Source organism: Triticum aestivum, chromosome 4B (genome assembly GCF_018294505.1).
Source record: "Triticum aestivum cultivar Chinese Spring chromosome 4B, IWGSC CS RefSeq v2.1, whole genome shotgun sequence".
Classification (NCBI taxonomy): Eukaryota; Viridiplantae; Streptophyta; class Magnoliopsida; order Poales; family Poaceae; genus Triticum; species Triticum aestivum.
In genome coordinates this window covers 635,347,226-635,363,565 of record NC_057804.1, presented here as the reverse complement: position 1 = coordinate 635,363,565, position 16,340 = coordinate 635,347,226, and positions in this window count along the sequence as shown.

Here is a 16,340-nt window from a genome sequence, read left to right as displayed (position 1 = left end):
TGTACCAGGAAAGAGGTTTGCAACTTACTAAGCCATATCCCTTGCGGAAAACACGTGGTAGTAGAGGAAGGGAAAACAAACGGAAACGTGACTTGATTCACGTTGACACTGGAGTCAAATAGTCTGGCATAAGACTGGCATGCTACAACACTGCCATCTTACCCATTCTCATGCCATCACATGGCCATGCAAACTCATATCCAACAACATATGGATTTTCGAAACTCACTTGCCTCAACTTTGCATATATTATAACATTTATCGAAATGCTCATAAACATGCCATGAAACTACTTAATACAAACAGGCAACAAACACTCATCATATCAAAAGTTCAAACATGCTTGCCTGGTTCGGAGTAGTCGGAGTCTAGCTTGGCGAAGTTCGCGGTTCCATCACCTCCTTCGGTATCTACGGTATAAGAAAATACATACTGACCTAAATACCGAGAGTGCATAAAAAAGTGTTCCAAATATTTTTAAAATAAATATGACAAAAAACTAGACAGAAAAATAAAGATGGCAGAAAAAGAATAAATGAAAAATTAGTTTCTGTTTAAAAGTTATAAAGGTTTTAATCCAGGGACTCATTTGTAATGAAACAGAAAGTTTCCAGGGGCCAAGTTGTAAAAATAGAAAATGCTTCGGCTAAAAAGCCGTCAACTGCAAAGGGAGACGTACTCTGCCCGAAGGCGTTTTCAGAAAACGGTTCGAAAAAAAGAAAATACTGACGAGGGGTCCCACCCGTCAGGATTGAAATTTCAAACGGGGGGAGAATCAGAGCTCGTTGGCGCCCGAGAGCTGCGGTGGTCGCCGGCGGCGATCCACGGCGAGTTAGGAGGATCAGAGGGTACCTACGTGCTCAGTGTGTCCTTCCGCGTCGGTGGGTGGTGGTGGTGGTCGTCGGCGAGCACCACGTCGACAGAGGTCCTTGCTCCGGCGGACGGCGGCTCGGGTGAAGTTGGATCTCGTCGGGGAGGGTTGCGGAGGTCAAATTGAAGCCTGGGTTAGATCACTGGGTCCACGAGAAGACTACTAACGAGGTTTGGGAGGCGGGGATGGCCTCATCGGAGTGGATCGAGCTGGTGGCCGAGGCGGATCGGGACCGGAGTTGGGGGAGGAGATCTCCTCGAGGTCCTCCTGGTGGCTTGGCGGGGTTCTGGTGAGGAGTAGATGTGGTGCGTGCTTGAGAACGAGCTCGGGACTCCATTTTATTGGCGATCTAAGGCGGTGGCCGTGAACGGGGATCTCCGGCGATGGTTACGGCGGCGCAGTGCTTGGTCGGGTAGTTTAGGGGGTTGGGCGTCAATGTGGAGGTCCACGGGTTCCGTTTAGAAGCTAAACCAGGATGGATTAGGCGCTCTTGGGTGGTTTCGACAGAACGGGGCGGCACGGGCCCGTCAGCGGCAGAGGGCGCACCCTGTGCTTGCCGGGCCACGGTGACGGTGCTGCTGTGTGCGCTGGCATGCATGAGGCCACGCAGAGGGCTAGGGGGCGTTGGGCGGCGCCGGACGGCGTAGCGAGCTGGTGCTGGCTCCCGTTGGCCACCACGGGTGGCTCTGCCACCGCAGAAGCTGTCGGCGTCGGCGATGCTCGCCGCCATCGACACCTGCGCCCGTCCAAGAGAGCATGCGGTGCTCTGGTCAAGGAGGAGAGGCCGTGCGCAACGCGCCAGGGTGCACTGGTGATCGATGACAAGGCACTGACGAAAAATGACACTGACAAAACTCTGAAACTCTGAATTTACTGAAAGTGTAGAGGAACAGTGCCGGCCAAGTGTTTGATGAAATGATTCAAGCATGACAAGAATCTTTCTAGGGCTAATCTTTGGTGTGGTGGCCTCCCAAAGCACCTGGGGGCTGCCTGAATTTTGGTGGAATTTTTGGAGAAAGGAAAATATGAATTTCACAAAAAATGATGAATCTGGTCCAAATTTGCAGAGGTTGAAACTTGAAAATTTTGAAAATAGGAAGAGTGGATCTTGATGGTTCTAGGTTGGGGGTGCTAGGGACTATCCAGAGGAGTTGGTTTGAGATCAAAACTCAAAGGAAATCAGGTACTTCCTTTGTAAATCATCTAGGCTTAGAATAATGGATAGAATTGTTTTCAGGGAAAAATAAATGAAATAAAATTAAAAAAAATGGGTTGGACCTGTTGGAACAGAATGTTTGGGTTGCCCCAAAGTGGAGGGAGGGGTTTTGGGAGGATTTACCACATGAGGCATGGTAAAACCATGGGTGGTTTGAAAACAAAAGAGTAGCCCCAAAACCCATAGGGTTTCTTTTTAAAAGAAAATAAATTCCAAAAATATATTTGAGATGGGAAAAATCAGAAGAAAGGTTTTTAATAACCAAACACCAGGGTTGAAGAAGATACAAAAATAAAATCCTTGCCATGGCGAAATTTTTTGAGAGAGAGAGGTTTTTGGAAGGATTTAAATGACCTTCTTCAAATAAAACAAAGTTTTTGTTGAAAACTAAATAATTTTTTTGGAGTGTCACAACACCTACCCCCTTAGGAAAAATCTCATCCCCGAGATTTCAGCTGATCCTCAAATAAGTGTGGGTGCTCTGTCCGAAGAAAATACTCTCTTTCCCAAGTTGCTTCATTCTCGGTGTGATTGCTCCACTGAACTCTGAAAAACTTGATGGTTTTCTGTCGGGTCCTCCTTTCAAACTCCTCTAATATTTTTATTGGACGTTCCCGGTAGGTGAGGTCTGGTTGCACGTCAATGTTTTCATGGGATACTTGCTTCTCTGGGTTGCTCACGCATTTCCTCAACTGCGAGACGTGGAACACGTCGTGGACATCGGATAATTCTTCGGGTAAGTCTAGCTGGTAGGCTACCGTGCCTCTTCGGGCCACTATACAGAATGGTCCGATGAATCTTAGTGCTAGCTTTCCCTTAACCTTGAATCGTTGCAGGCCCCTCATAGGAGATACTCGTAGGTACACAAACTCACCGGGTTCAAAACTGATTCCCCGATGCTTTCGATCGTAATAACTCTTTTGTCGACTTTGAGCTGTCTTGAGTTGATCCCTAATCATCTTAACTTTTTCCTCAGCCTCCTTGAGCATATCTGGGCTGAAGATATGGCTGTCTCCGGTTTCTGACTAATTTAGCGGTGTATGACATCTTCGCCTGTACAGAGCTTCAAATGGTGTCATTTGCAGGCTGGCTTGGTAACTATTGTTGTATGCGAACTCTGCGTATGGCAAGCTTTCTTCCTAACTGGTTCCATAGGTGAAGACACATGCCCTCAGCATGTCTTCTAGAATTTGGTTAACGCGTTCACTTTTTCCATCAGTCTGGGGGTGGTATGCGGTACTAAACGCCAGTTGAGTTCCCAGAGCTTGTTGTAATTGATCCCAAAATCGAGAGATGAATTGAGTGCCTCTGTCTGATATTATAGTCTTTGGAACTCCATGCAAGCAGACGATATGGGAAAGATAAAGCCATTCTTATTTTCTAGTCGAAGTGAGTGGTGTTCTATTGCAAGGAATTGATGTCTTGAATATGATCTTTACAACTTTTCGAAAAAATGCCATTCTTATTTTCGAAAAAATACAATGTTCGGCATTTAAGACTTGACCATTTGAATGCACAACTGTGGTTAATGGGATCCATAGCAGATATCTTGGACCAACACAAAAATAGCTAAAACATTGTTGTGATTACATGAGTCGATATGGCTGAAACAATGTTCGGATGACTCCATCTAAATTAAGGCACATTTAAGCAGTAGTCATCTTCTTCCAAATCTTCTTCTTTTGCGCCGGATGTTGTGTTTGTTGAGTATGATGCTCAGTGCCTCAAATACATGGCCTGTGTTGTAGTTCGGTGTTATCATTTTGAAAGTTAGTTGCTCTCTCATCGGTTTCACATGGATCTGCAAAACAAATAAGCGCACAAACTAATAAAATTTATTGTAAAACTTAATGTTCAGCTTGCTTGGATGAACGTATGTTGATGTGTTGTCAATGAGAGTGAACTTACATTATTGATAAAAAATGAATTATTATTCAAATTAATGAGGGGCATCAAATGCATGGTGTAAATAGCACTGTCATCCCTGAAATTTGAGAGCATTATGTTATTGGTTAGAAGTTGGACAGTAGATATGGGATATGTAGTGGAACAAAAAATGCATTGTGTAAATGAGGTAGAGCTATAGTTAAAAGAAACTCACTCTCTGTCTGAGTTACATACACTCTGCACAGGTTTGACATGAAAGGAGGCCATTGTGTGAGGATAGTTGTTGTAAGCAGAATGGTAAGCTCTCTTGAAGTTTTCGATGACAATGTCCGAGTGTTCCTTTATATCGTCGCAATTGATATAAGGACACATAATTTTGAAGCGACGCATTGCAAGATTCACGATTATGAGGTAGATAAGATGTGGTTTCTTTCTCACAGGTATTAAGACCTAAAACAATTAACATGAAGTTATATCGTTGTAACAAGAAAATCTGGTAGAATTGAAGACGAACACTGGACAGATAGAGTGAGTAGGGTGAACTCACGATGTTGCATTTGTTTGGCAGCCTGAATCCAATAGTTTTTTCTGCAATTTGTTCCTTGAGTAGTTCAGTGCTTGCTCCTAGAACTTGAAATTTATCCTGCAGTAAATTGAAGCTGCGTCACTCAGCGTGGTAGTAGTAGTAAATGTGGTTTGTTATTATTATTTATGAGAAGCAAGAACTTACAGAAGCGTCAATGTACATTATATGCTTGTGCACAAATGTTGGCGTTGCGTAGAATTGTTCTTTCATTAGCAACTTTGAGTAAGCATCGACCACGAATGAGTTGATATATCCGTATACCTTCATTGACAAACCTAAAGTTTGATGATCGGCCCAATGTCGGTCGACGAAGAATATCCTCTTGCTGCCAAAAATGATAAATGCATTTTAAATCATATGATTTTCTTATTTAACATTAGAGTTGATGAGTATTAAATTGCAATAGCAGAAGAATCGAGCTGAAACTCTTTAATTTGAAAGCTTCAGGCAGATTGCATTGTAGTAGTAAAAGAAGGATCAAAACATTACTGTAAGAGGAAGAACTAATTCATTACCTATCATTCTGACTGATGCCTGGTGTATTGTCGATGATTGTTTCATACACTTCTTTCTCTTGCGTTGTAGAATCTCTTATTTCCAAAAGTTGGCAGTGATCTTGATGGCCATTCCCTTGGTCGTGAATCGAGTCTGTTCTAGCTGAGAATGATGTTGATGAGTCTGGAAGACATGACCACCGGAGTTCATTTGACCATTACTAAGTTGCAGATGACCCTCATTACAATTGTTGTTTCTTTGGACCATTCGGCCTTGTGGTTGGTGCTGCATGCACAGTTGTAATGGTCTGACAGTTGGATCATTGGTTGAGCTCGAAGGAATATCTGTTGGAAAATGTTGTAGATGATGGCCGGAATACTGCATGCTGTTGAACTGTTGTTGCAAGGCACTGTAACTTTGCCCATGAGACTCGCTTGTCCGTGGTTGCTGATGGTTCTGCTCTTGAGGTTGGCGTTGCTGGCACCATGTAGTGCTGTTATTCTGAGCATCATTGTGTTGGGGGTAGTGGGCATTGTGGACATGGGTTTGTTGGTGGTACTGTTTGTGACTTTGGTTGTTCATTGTATAAGGTGAGTGCTGGCTACTGTTTGAGCTGTCATTATTCTGAGCACCAGGACGTCGGTATTAGCTGTTTTTGAGAGTAGGAACTGGTTGGTAGTGTTGGGACAAAGCAGTTGCTGGCAAACTGTTGGACAATACAGTTTGAGTTAAACCTGTAGAGTATGACGTATCAAAAGTCTGTGAGAGGTGGCTACCGCCTGGCATTGAGCGTGATCTGCTGGGCATATGTGGCTCTTGATAGTTAGAAAGGCAAGATCTGGATGACGAGGTTGAATTCTTGGTCAAGTGTGAGATAGTATCAGGTTGGCATTTTTGGGATGCTACTTGGTTATGAAAGGGTTGCTTCTTCTTTTCTTCAACGACTCTGTCAAGTTGTTCATAGATAGATGGGTCAGACCATATTTCATCATCATCAATGAATCCAGTATCAAGGAGGCCTCTGTGGTTGTCAGCCTGTAGAGACTGATTGGTTGCAGTTTCCGTTGAATTATGTGGAGGCTCAAGTATTCTAACTTTTTTCTTAGGAGGTGCCTTATTATTGTTTCCTGGATCTTCTGACTGCTGTAAGGACCTCTTGTGAGCTTCCATTTGTGTTTCCAGTTCTGGCGGATGTGCGGTTGTGGTAAGAGGGACGCTGTCTATGGGCTCAATACGTGGTTGTTTGGTACATTGTTCATGTTCTTCTGCAATGTTATTGTCTTCCGCATCGATAGATGTGGTAGTAATGATTGGAGCATCACTAGTGGATGGAATTGCTTTTCTCGTGTCCAGTACTGTGCCAGAACCGCTGTCAGAATCAGTGGTGATGGCTACTCTTGGAGCAAGGGAGGAAGTAGCTCTGGTGCGTTCAGTTTCACCAATGGTCTTCTCATCTCTCAAAATTGAAACAAGATGGACCTTAGCTTCTGGCAGTGAAGAAGAACGTTGTTCAGTGACAATGTTTAACTTTTGTGCAGGTTGGGATACAGTGAGGACCTTTGTGTTGGTTGAAGAATTTTTGTGAGCGCTATCAGAACCGCTGGACCGTGCAGTAGTTGGTGACGTTTTCCCAATGTGATGAACATGTGTTCCAAGTGTATCCATTGAGATTGGACCAGTCAGTAACTGTTTGTCAACCGCAGAGTGCGAGGTTGATGTTTCTGTTGCAGTAGGTTTTGCTGTTTCCTCCAAGAGTTTTTCCAGTGGGCTTGTCAGAGAGTTGTGGTCTACAGATCCTCCAGCAGAATTTTGGGTTTCAATCCGTACAGAACACTCAGACGAATTTTCACCTGTCATTATAATTGCCCCGCTCTCCAGCATCTCAGACGTTGGCACGAAGGGCTCATGAACCGGCAAGCCATCATGGCAGTTCATCAATGTCCTCTTTGTTGTGGTCGATCTTGTTCACCTCTAGTAGCAACTTAATCTGAGTTGATGATTTTAGGCGTGAAGATAGACGAATTTGGGACTGCTCTTTGTCATATGGATTCTGGGAGTCTGGGTCAGGTGTATCGCAGCAACCCTTTAAATTTTCCAGGGAGTATGACGTGGCGTGAGGACACTGGTCGAGCCACTGCTGGAAGAACTTTGGCTGCTTGTCGTGCTAGAACCCGGAAGCGTAGAATATGTTGAAGGGGCTGATGAAAAAGTTTCTTTTTCATTCGAGTTGTCCTATTGCAAGTTACAATAAACACCCCAGTCTCTCGTCTTGGTTTCTTCTGCACTAAGATCCCTACCAAGTGAAAGGAGCTTCTCCAATTGCTGCTCGAGAACTGGTTGAAACCGCGAGAAAAGTTCTGTGTACATTTCATTGATAACTTTTGCAATTTTCACCTTGGCCTATAATTGAAAAAAAACATCAGAAATTTTTAATACCGGAAATGAAAATTAGTTATTAATACCAAAAATGAACAATATCTTGTGAGCTATTGTATGTTCTATCAAGAATTGCAGAATCACACATGATATGCTGCGGGGAAGCACGGGTAACAAGGTCCATGAATCATGGTCAACACATTCCTTGAAAGAGCACACCCGACGTGTTGTACGAAGCATGGTTGACCTACCGCTGCAGGGAAGCAGTGCTATATTCAACAAAAAATCACAGCTAACGTACTATATAAGAAGCACTTTTATATTTAACACAAAAGCACAACTAACATACTATACAGAACACTTCTATATTTAACACAAAGCATAGCTAATGTCCTGTAGGAAGCACTTCTGGTTTTAACATAAAAGCACAGGTATCGTCCTATAGGAAGCACTTCTAGTTTTAGCACAAAAGCATAGCTAACGTACTATAGGAAGCATTTTTGCATTTAACACAAAAGCACAGCTAACGTACTATAGGAAGCACTCCGATATTTAACACAAAAGCACATCTAACGTACTATATAGGAAGCACTTCTATATTTAACACAAAGGCACAACTAACGTCCTGTAGGAAGCACTTCTGGTTTTAACACCAAAGCACAGCTAACATCCTATAGGAAGCACTTCTAGTTTTAGCACAAAAGCACAGCTAACGTACTATAGGAAGCATTTTTACATTTAACACAAAAGCACAACTAACGTACTATAGGAAGCACTCCTATATTTAACACAAAAGCACAACTAACGTACTATATTAGGAAGCACTTTTATATTTAACACAAAAGGACAGCTAACGTACTTTTGGAAGCACTTCTATATTTAACACAAAGGCACAGCTAACGTCCTGTAGGAAATACTTCTGGTTTTAACACAAAAGCACAGCTAACGTCCTATAGGAAGCACTTCTAGTTTTAACACAAAAGCATAACTAACATACTATAGGAAGCACTTCTGGTTTTAACACAAAAGCACAGCTAAACGTCTTATAGGATGCACTTCTGGTTTTAATACAAAAGCACAGCTAAGGTACTATAGGAAGCACTTTTATATTTAACACAAAAGCACAACTAAGGTACTATAGGAAGCACATTTATATTTCAAAGCACGGCTAAGGTACTATAGGAAGCACTTCTATATTAAACACAAAAGCATGACTAATGTCCTGTAGGAAGCACTTCTAGTTTTAATACAAAAGCACAGCTAACGTACTATAGGAAATTGTCTGGATGAGCACGAAAGGACAGCTAACGTCCTATATGAAGCACTTCTAGTTTTAACACAAAAGTATAGCTAACGTACTATAGGAAACTGTCTGGATGAACACAATAGGACATGTATCTTTTTCGTGAAAACTTAGGGAGCATAATTTCAAACATAAAATCAGGTGCAGTAGCTGGAAATCACTTACGGAACAGAGTTTTTCTTGAGGCACAAATTCTTCTATGTAGGATTCTAGTCTGGGACTCATTTGGAAAAATGGCGCCTGAAAGCTAGGCGATGGTTGGAAAGGTGTGCGCCTAATGCCTTTCAGCTGCCATGCAGAAAAGGAAACAATTAGAGTCAAGTCAAGTTAATACATTGCAGCTAAGTCCTTATGTTGAGTCGAAAACTTCACCAAAGGAAAATGATGAAAAGTTGGCTCACCGTGTGTTTCCCAAAAATTCCGTCCTCTGTTGACAAGCTGTCTATGTTAGCATAATTCTTAATGGCCTCTATGTCCCACATGACAAGTCTTGCAAGAGTGTCAGGTTCCAGGTCCATAATATTCGTATCCAGGTACTCAAAATACGTTATCTGCAAGTGGGGAAGAGGTAAAAAGGAATCATGTTCTTGTAGCTGCTTGTGGGTATAAAGAAATGTACAAGTTAGTGAACGAACCACTGGAATCAGGAGGCAGCCACACAGGGCGCCTGCGAATCCTTTGTCCTTGAAGGTCTGGAGTGATGCCACCAGTTTCTCTGTGACAGCATTGCACCAATCATATGATGATATGTTACTTCCTGGTCCTTCTAGAGCGGCTAAGTAGTCGGGGCTAACGCAGTCATATGTCATTGGGCATAGAAATACCGCTATTGCAAACATCACGAAAACCCGTTTAAACACTTCTCCTGTCAGCTCTGGGGTTATGAGATCAGTTAACTCTCTGATGTTTGGAGCGTGCGCAGCACACCGAGTTTCATACTTAACCTGACATCTGAAAGCTTCTGAGCATTTTCTAGGGATAATCTGCCCGCCCAGTGGAATTCCTAAGATCCGGTGCACGGTGTACGAGTTGATGAAGAATCTGTATCCACTAGGCAGTATGAAACACCTGGAAGGGCAATCAAAATAGCGGACAAGCCGGCGAATGAAACACCTTGGAAGCTCGCGACAGCACAGATCTAGAAGGTATCCAAATCCAATATCTCTGACAAGCTGCTTTTGTGGTTCTGTTAGCTTTTCACAGACAGTAATGAATTTCTGGAAGCTAAGTTTTGTGCTGAACTCTTCTTCATATTCACCCATTGTAACAACTCTGTGGACAAAGATAAGAAATGACCTTTAGCAAATGTATTGTTGAACCACATGCTTTTCTGGCAGAAGCTTACATACAAACGCTGAGTCAGCAAAACAGAGACAAATATTTAAGCCATGATTAAAAATGCAGCTAGAATGAGAGGCATTGATTTCCAAAGAAATTTCAATGACACACGCGAGATGCATGATAAAAAACACCTACTTAGAGGCAGCAAGCTGCTTCTTTGTCCTGTACTCCTCAAAAAGCTTTTGTGCGCTGCACGTTTTAACTCGATCCTTAGTCTCTCTGTTTCTAGCTGGTCATGAACCATGAAATCTTGGGTGACAATCTCTGTGCCATCGACAGACTCGGACTGAGTCTCCGACAGCTGTGGGGTGGAGTCCATCTCATCGAACTCTACATAAGAGGTCACGAGACATCATCATTACCAGGTCAGCTATGTAAGAAAGTTGTTAGCAGTCCATGTGAGACCATCATCAACAGCTTGGTCCATGTAAGACGGTTTCTAACTCTGAGTTAGTAACTGCTTTGCAAAAAGGGACGTAAGTCCTTTGGATCTCTGTTATAGATTGTGGATCTGTACAATCATTTGACCTTTGACCTCACCTCATGTTAGGGATCAGGATAGTGAATTTTGAGTGCAGTTTCATTGAGCTTTGCAACTAATATGATATGTGGTCACGAGAGTGCTTAAGTTTCGCATGGCTGGAGATATAACTCAACTTAGCAAAACCATGGTGCAAGCATGCAGTTGGCATGATTAAAGTGAGGTCAGCTCAGTCCTAATTTTAAATCCATAACCCTTCTGCTGTTAAGACGGTGCAACAGTTTGAGCATGGACCAGCTGAAGATAATTGGATCCAGAACCGATATTCAAATCGTGCCCCACCTGCTGTGTTGCGTAGATGCGGTGTGTACGCAGCCCGCGAAATTGCTAGCACCGGTATTTTTTTTGTTCAAATGTTGAATTGGTGGCATAATCATGGTGATGATGCAATGGATTACCTAAACAGGAGATCCACGGTGAGTGAGATGAAGGAGACCGATAAATTTTCAGTGACGAGCGAACTCTGCGGAGGGATCAGGATTGGCTTTCCTTTGGAGAGCTAGAATATGCCTTGCCTGTCGCCACCGATGCTAGATGGAGAGAGATCTGGAACTCATCTTGCGGATGACCCCACAAGTTAGTCAAATACTTGGAGGAACTATTTGAGAGCCCACATATCAGTATGACTTTGAAGTCCACCTACCACATTTTCTCACCCCAGATGGAGGTACTCCTCATAGGACTCATATAAGGCCAACCCCACAAGTTAGTGAGAGACTTAGAGGAATTAGTAACTGAGATCCCACTTGTCAGTCTCATCGATGGTCAAGTGAAGTCGACCTACCACGTCTCGTCACGCTGAAAAACATGTGCATCTCTCATGCGTCCCAAAACTCACCCCACCTATCAGGTTATTCTTCTCCTGCACGCAAAAAATCGAAGTAGCCTCTCTCTTTCCTTCGCTCTCTCTCCGTCTCTCTTTCTCTTTTCTCTCTCTCCCAGTTTCAAAATCATTGAAGGAGATCGCTGACAAACTGCTAGGAAGCAGATCCCCCCACAATTTACAAAGGTGTAAGTTCCGAACAATCAGCGCATAAGATTCGGCAATCAAAGGTTAAATTTATCAATGCACCTTTGCATGGCGATTCCTGATAGACGAGATTAAATTCGTGGATGAATTTCTTGTGGTCGGGATTCATATAATAAAACTGTTTTGTTTTACATTGTAGCTCTGATTTGAGTTTGTTTTTTGTTTTGTGTACTCTCGTCCTTGTAATACGAGCTTGTTACTTTTGTTAGGTTTGAATGTTTATCTTTGTGTTAAGTGTTGCACAAGCAAACTAGGATCAGAGGATCTGACTTTGGCTGAGGTTGTAGTTTAATTAAAAATTAATATATGTATATATTTATATATGTCAATTATACAGAAGTAAAAATATATCTCTGTTGCGTGGTAAGTGTAATACGTTAGTAAGAAAGATTGAGATCGACTTTGAAAATTTTCAACACTGATACTCCTGGTTTATAACTTTTTCGGGCAGATGTTCAGGAGTGCGTCATCTGGTCAGGACAACAGGGACGGTCGGTCTTTGAACGACATCGGCAAGGATTGTGGGAGGCAGGTAATAGCAAGGCAGTTGAACATTAGGGTTTGGTCTTTTATTTCCGGGACATTTGCTGTCAAGGTGCTACCACTAAGAACACCAATTAGTAGACCATTAAGGCCAACAAAAATGATTAATATATCCTGGATGAATGCTGTAATATCTGTTTATCCTATGCATCTACTCTACAGTTGAGTATCGAGAGGTGGAAGAAAAAAAATCACTACAAAATGAGAAGAAGATCAAGGATGCAGATGTTGTCAAACACGCACATGCCATGCGGGCTGGAGTAATTGGAGTCAAGAGTGAGATACAAGTTCTTGGCAAATGTCCCAACCAGTAGCATGGTGTGCAACAGACACCTACGAAGAGGAGCATTCTAAGTAGCAGAGACTCCACTAAGCAGATTGTGCAGGTAACGATGAAAACTTCAAAAGCTGGTTTTGAACATACGTAGAGGTTTTACGTGCTAATTCTTTGTAATACTCGCACATGCCTCTAATTATTTTTTAGTTTCAAGACACAGTTGTCCACAAAGGTGCAGAGCGGGCGTTGTGATGCCCCAGCATTTGAAGGCGGTCATAATGAAGAGGTACAGGGTAACAGAATTTGCTTTGATGCAAGCAGAAGGATCATTGGCAACAAAAGCATTAGTGTTCAAGGATTCGGTACGGTCTGCACAAGCAAGAAGAGTCCAACGACAAAATCAAACATAGGAGGAATAAACTTTACTGTTCAGCAGCACTAGAAAGCAATACAGGTGAAAGCAAATACGAACGTGCAACAACATTTAAAGCAAATGTATATTTTTTTGTGAGCCATTTTTTCTTTGTTTTCATCTGGTATATTTAAATTGGAGTATCTTGCACACGCAGGTGTACGAGCAAGGAAGCAAGTACCGCGGTAGTCCACGTATCGATGAAAACATAAGGCAAGGTTCTTTGAAAGGATCACCTGTGGCGTTCCACATGAGGGGTCCTTCCAAAGGATCTCCGATGGCATTCAGAATAGTCAGCGAAATTACCAATGCACGGAGGTTGTCGCTAAGATTTGCTGGACAAGAGAGGCATGGGAAAACAAAGGTGACGACAGAACTATGCTTTTTCAATTCAACACACAAACAGTTTTATGGAAGAACAGGGTAAAGTGCAAAACAGGAGGATGGCTGTCCGTCTGGTGCGGCTGTACATGCAGTTGTTCTATTGTATAGGATGTTGTTGTGCCTCTCCGGTTGTATGGTGTAAGCAGAAGCACATCTGTGCCTCTTTGTGCAGATGTGTGTGTAGCATGGTCACGTTCCTGCTGCTGGGTGTAATGTGAACAGTGCCTCTGGTGTACCGCTTATTAGAAATTAAAAAAAATGCATATGCTGCTCTGGATATCTAATTCTATTTCGTGCTATGTGTTCAGGATTTGGCGGAGGGGATAACAGATGAGGCAAAGAAATATCATAGTTCTCCATCCATTTCGAAAGGAACGCAACATTCAGAGCATCAAGTAGCATACAGCGCCAGCACATATTGCATGGTAGAAGCAGCACAGTCCCTTGGTTGCACGAGTGCTGGAGAAACAGGGAGCATCATTGCATAATGCGATAGTGGAGAGGCAGACTCATTTATGGATTTGACCGTGCCATGCAGAAACGACGCTGCTGCGTGTGACAAACAACAGAGCAGCAGCAGCTCCGCTGTAAGTGGACCTGTGGCTGGCGATGAAACTGATGTCATCAGAAGTGAATGCGATCAGACGAATGAAGACACGGTAGATAGAATCACCATGGCGCCACCGACCATTGTAGAGAAAGAAATGGACGACATGTTCAAAGAAGGCATATACCCAATGATTCAGCAGGTCACCGAAGCGCTCGAACTAGAGGGTGGTATGGTTTTTGGATCATTGGATGAGTGCTTTTTCTTCTTCTGCAGATATGTGAGAAAGGTTTGCTTTGTTGCCAAGCGATCAACGAGCAGAAGATCGACATATGATCAACAGCTTGATAAGCAGGTGTTTCAGTGCACCAAGGAAGGGCAGAATAAAACAACTGAGAGACATGTTAAGGAGAGAAGGGGCAATTGCTTGATCCGGACAAGCTGCCCAGTCCAAATAATAGCCAAGAGGGATGCAGATAGGAGGAAATGGTATCTGAAGAACGTGCGCCTAGAGCACAACCACCAACTTCACCCATCAGATTGGATGCTGAAGTTCAGGAGATGCTATAAGAAGATGACACCTCAAGAGAAATTCTTTATACAAGTGCTGCAGAAGGTAAGGTTAGAACCGAGGAAGGTTATGCATATTTTTACTGCCATGGGGAAACCGAGGCAAGAAATTATGTTCGACATGATTGACATAAGCAACATTGCATGCCGGGACAGGGCTGGAGAGCGCAGCACTTATATCGAGGACACCATGAAACTGTTTGCCGATATGCAGAGGCGGAGGCCGGGATTCCACCATGTGGAAGATATAGAGAACAATGTAGTGCGGAGCCTGTTTTGGACAGACTCCTTGTGCAAGATGAATTATGAGCTATATGGAGATTTCGTGTCTTTTGACACGACATTCTCCACGAATATATATGGCTTGCCATTTGCACCAATTATATGTGTCGACAACCATGGGTCAACCGTCCTGTTTGGACTAGGCCTTTTGAAGGATGAGAAAATAGGGTCATTCAAGTGGGTCCTAAGCACATTTGTTGAGGCAATGGGAGGTAAAGAGCCGAAATACATAATAACAGACCAGGACCAGACGATTAAGACTGCAATAAAGGAAGCTCTTCCAAGAACGAGGCACAGGTTCTGCTGGTGGCATATTAGGAAGAACCTGAAGGAAAATAACACAGTAGTGTTTGCGTAGCACCCAGGGATGTCCGATGATTTATTTCGAATCGTCAAAAACTCACTAAATCAAGACGAGTTTGAGCGTGCCTGGAAAGCAACAATTTCTATGTACAAGGCGGAAGGCAACAAACACCTGAACACGCTATGGGAACTCTGAAATTTTTGGGTGCCGGCTTACTTCAAGGACCGCTTCTATCCTTTCTCGTCAACAACCACTCGCAGTGAGAGCACAAATTCGATGTGGAAGAACTACGTCGAGCACAAGGGCATTATAAAAAGGTTTGTTAATGCGTATCACACGATTCAGCAAAATTGCCTCGCCACGCTTGACAAGAAAAGACACCAAACAGAAGAGAAGGCACCATCACTAGAGACGGGTTTTCCTATTGAAAGACAAGCAAGTCAAGTATACACCAGTGAAATTTTCAAGAAATTCCAGCTGGAGCTACAGAACCGGATTTACTTCAAGTGCTGTGACCTGGCAAAGGGGAGCCAGTATTTAAAAAAAAGATTACCGAGCCTAGAGCAAAAGTGTGGAAACCATGTCCTGGTGAGGAATTTGATAGGTCTGAGTTCAGGGTAGATGTGGATGAGCAAAAAGAAATATACAATTGCAGCTGCAAGAAAATGAGTAGGGATGGCGTTCAGTGCTGCCATGTGCTTAAGGTGATGGACCAAATAGGCATGATCGATCAACTTCCAAAATCCTTTGTCATCCCCAGATGGACCAGGAATGTATCAGAGAGTCTGAAAGTTTTGTCTACAAGTCAAGGTGATATCATGACCGCACAAGATGATGAAACTATGAGATTCGGCCTCGCTTACGCTGAGTTGTTGGATATCTGTTCAAATGCTTGCAGAAAAGAGAACGCATACAGTGTTCTGCGTGAGTGTACGGTAGATATGAAAATAAAAGTCATGGAGGCACTTGCTGAGGAACCAGACACAAGCATTCTTGCTGAAACTCTCAAGAAACCTCCCATGAGTGGCTCAAAGGGCATGAAAAAAGGAGATCGAATCAAAGCTGGTTCTGAGAAGAAAGGAAAAGGCAACAAAGCCGCATCCAAGTGCGGTCGTTGTGGAATAAAGGGTCATAGGAAAACAAACTGCCCGGATAACCCAGAAGTACAGGAGAGGATGAGGATTGAAGAGGAGAGAGGAAATTGCAGCAGGACAAGCGGGCAAGGTCAATGAAATGGCCGACAACACCGACAACACCATCGAGGACATCAAACGGCTCAGGAAATGCACTCCAAGCCCAGGAGGAAGACGTTAGATGCCAGCAACTCCAACGACCCCACTGACAGCAGGGAGCATTTACCAAAGTCTTGCATCTA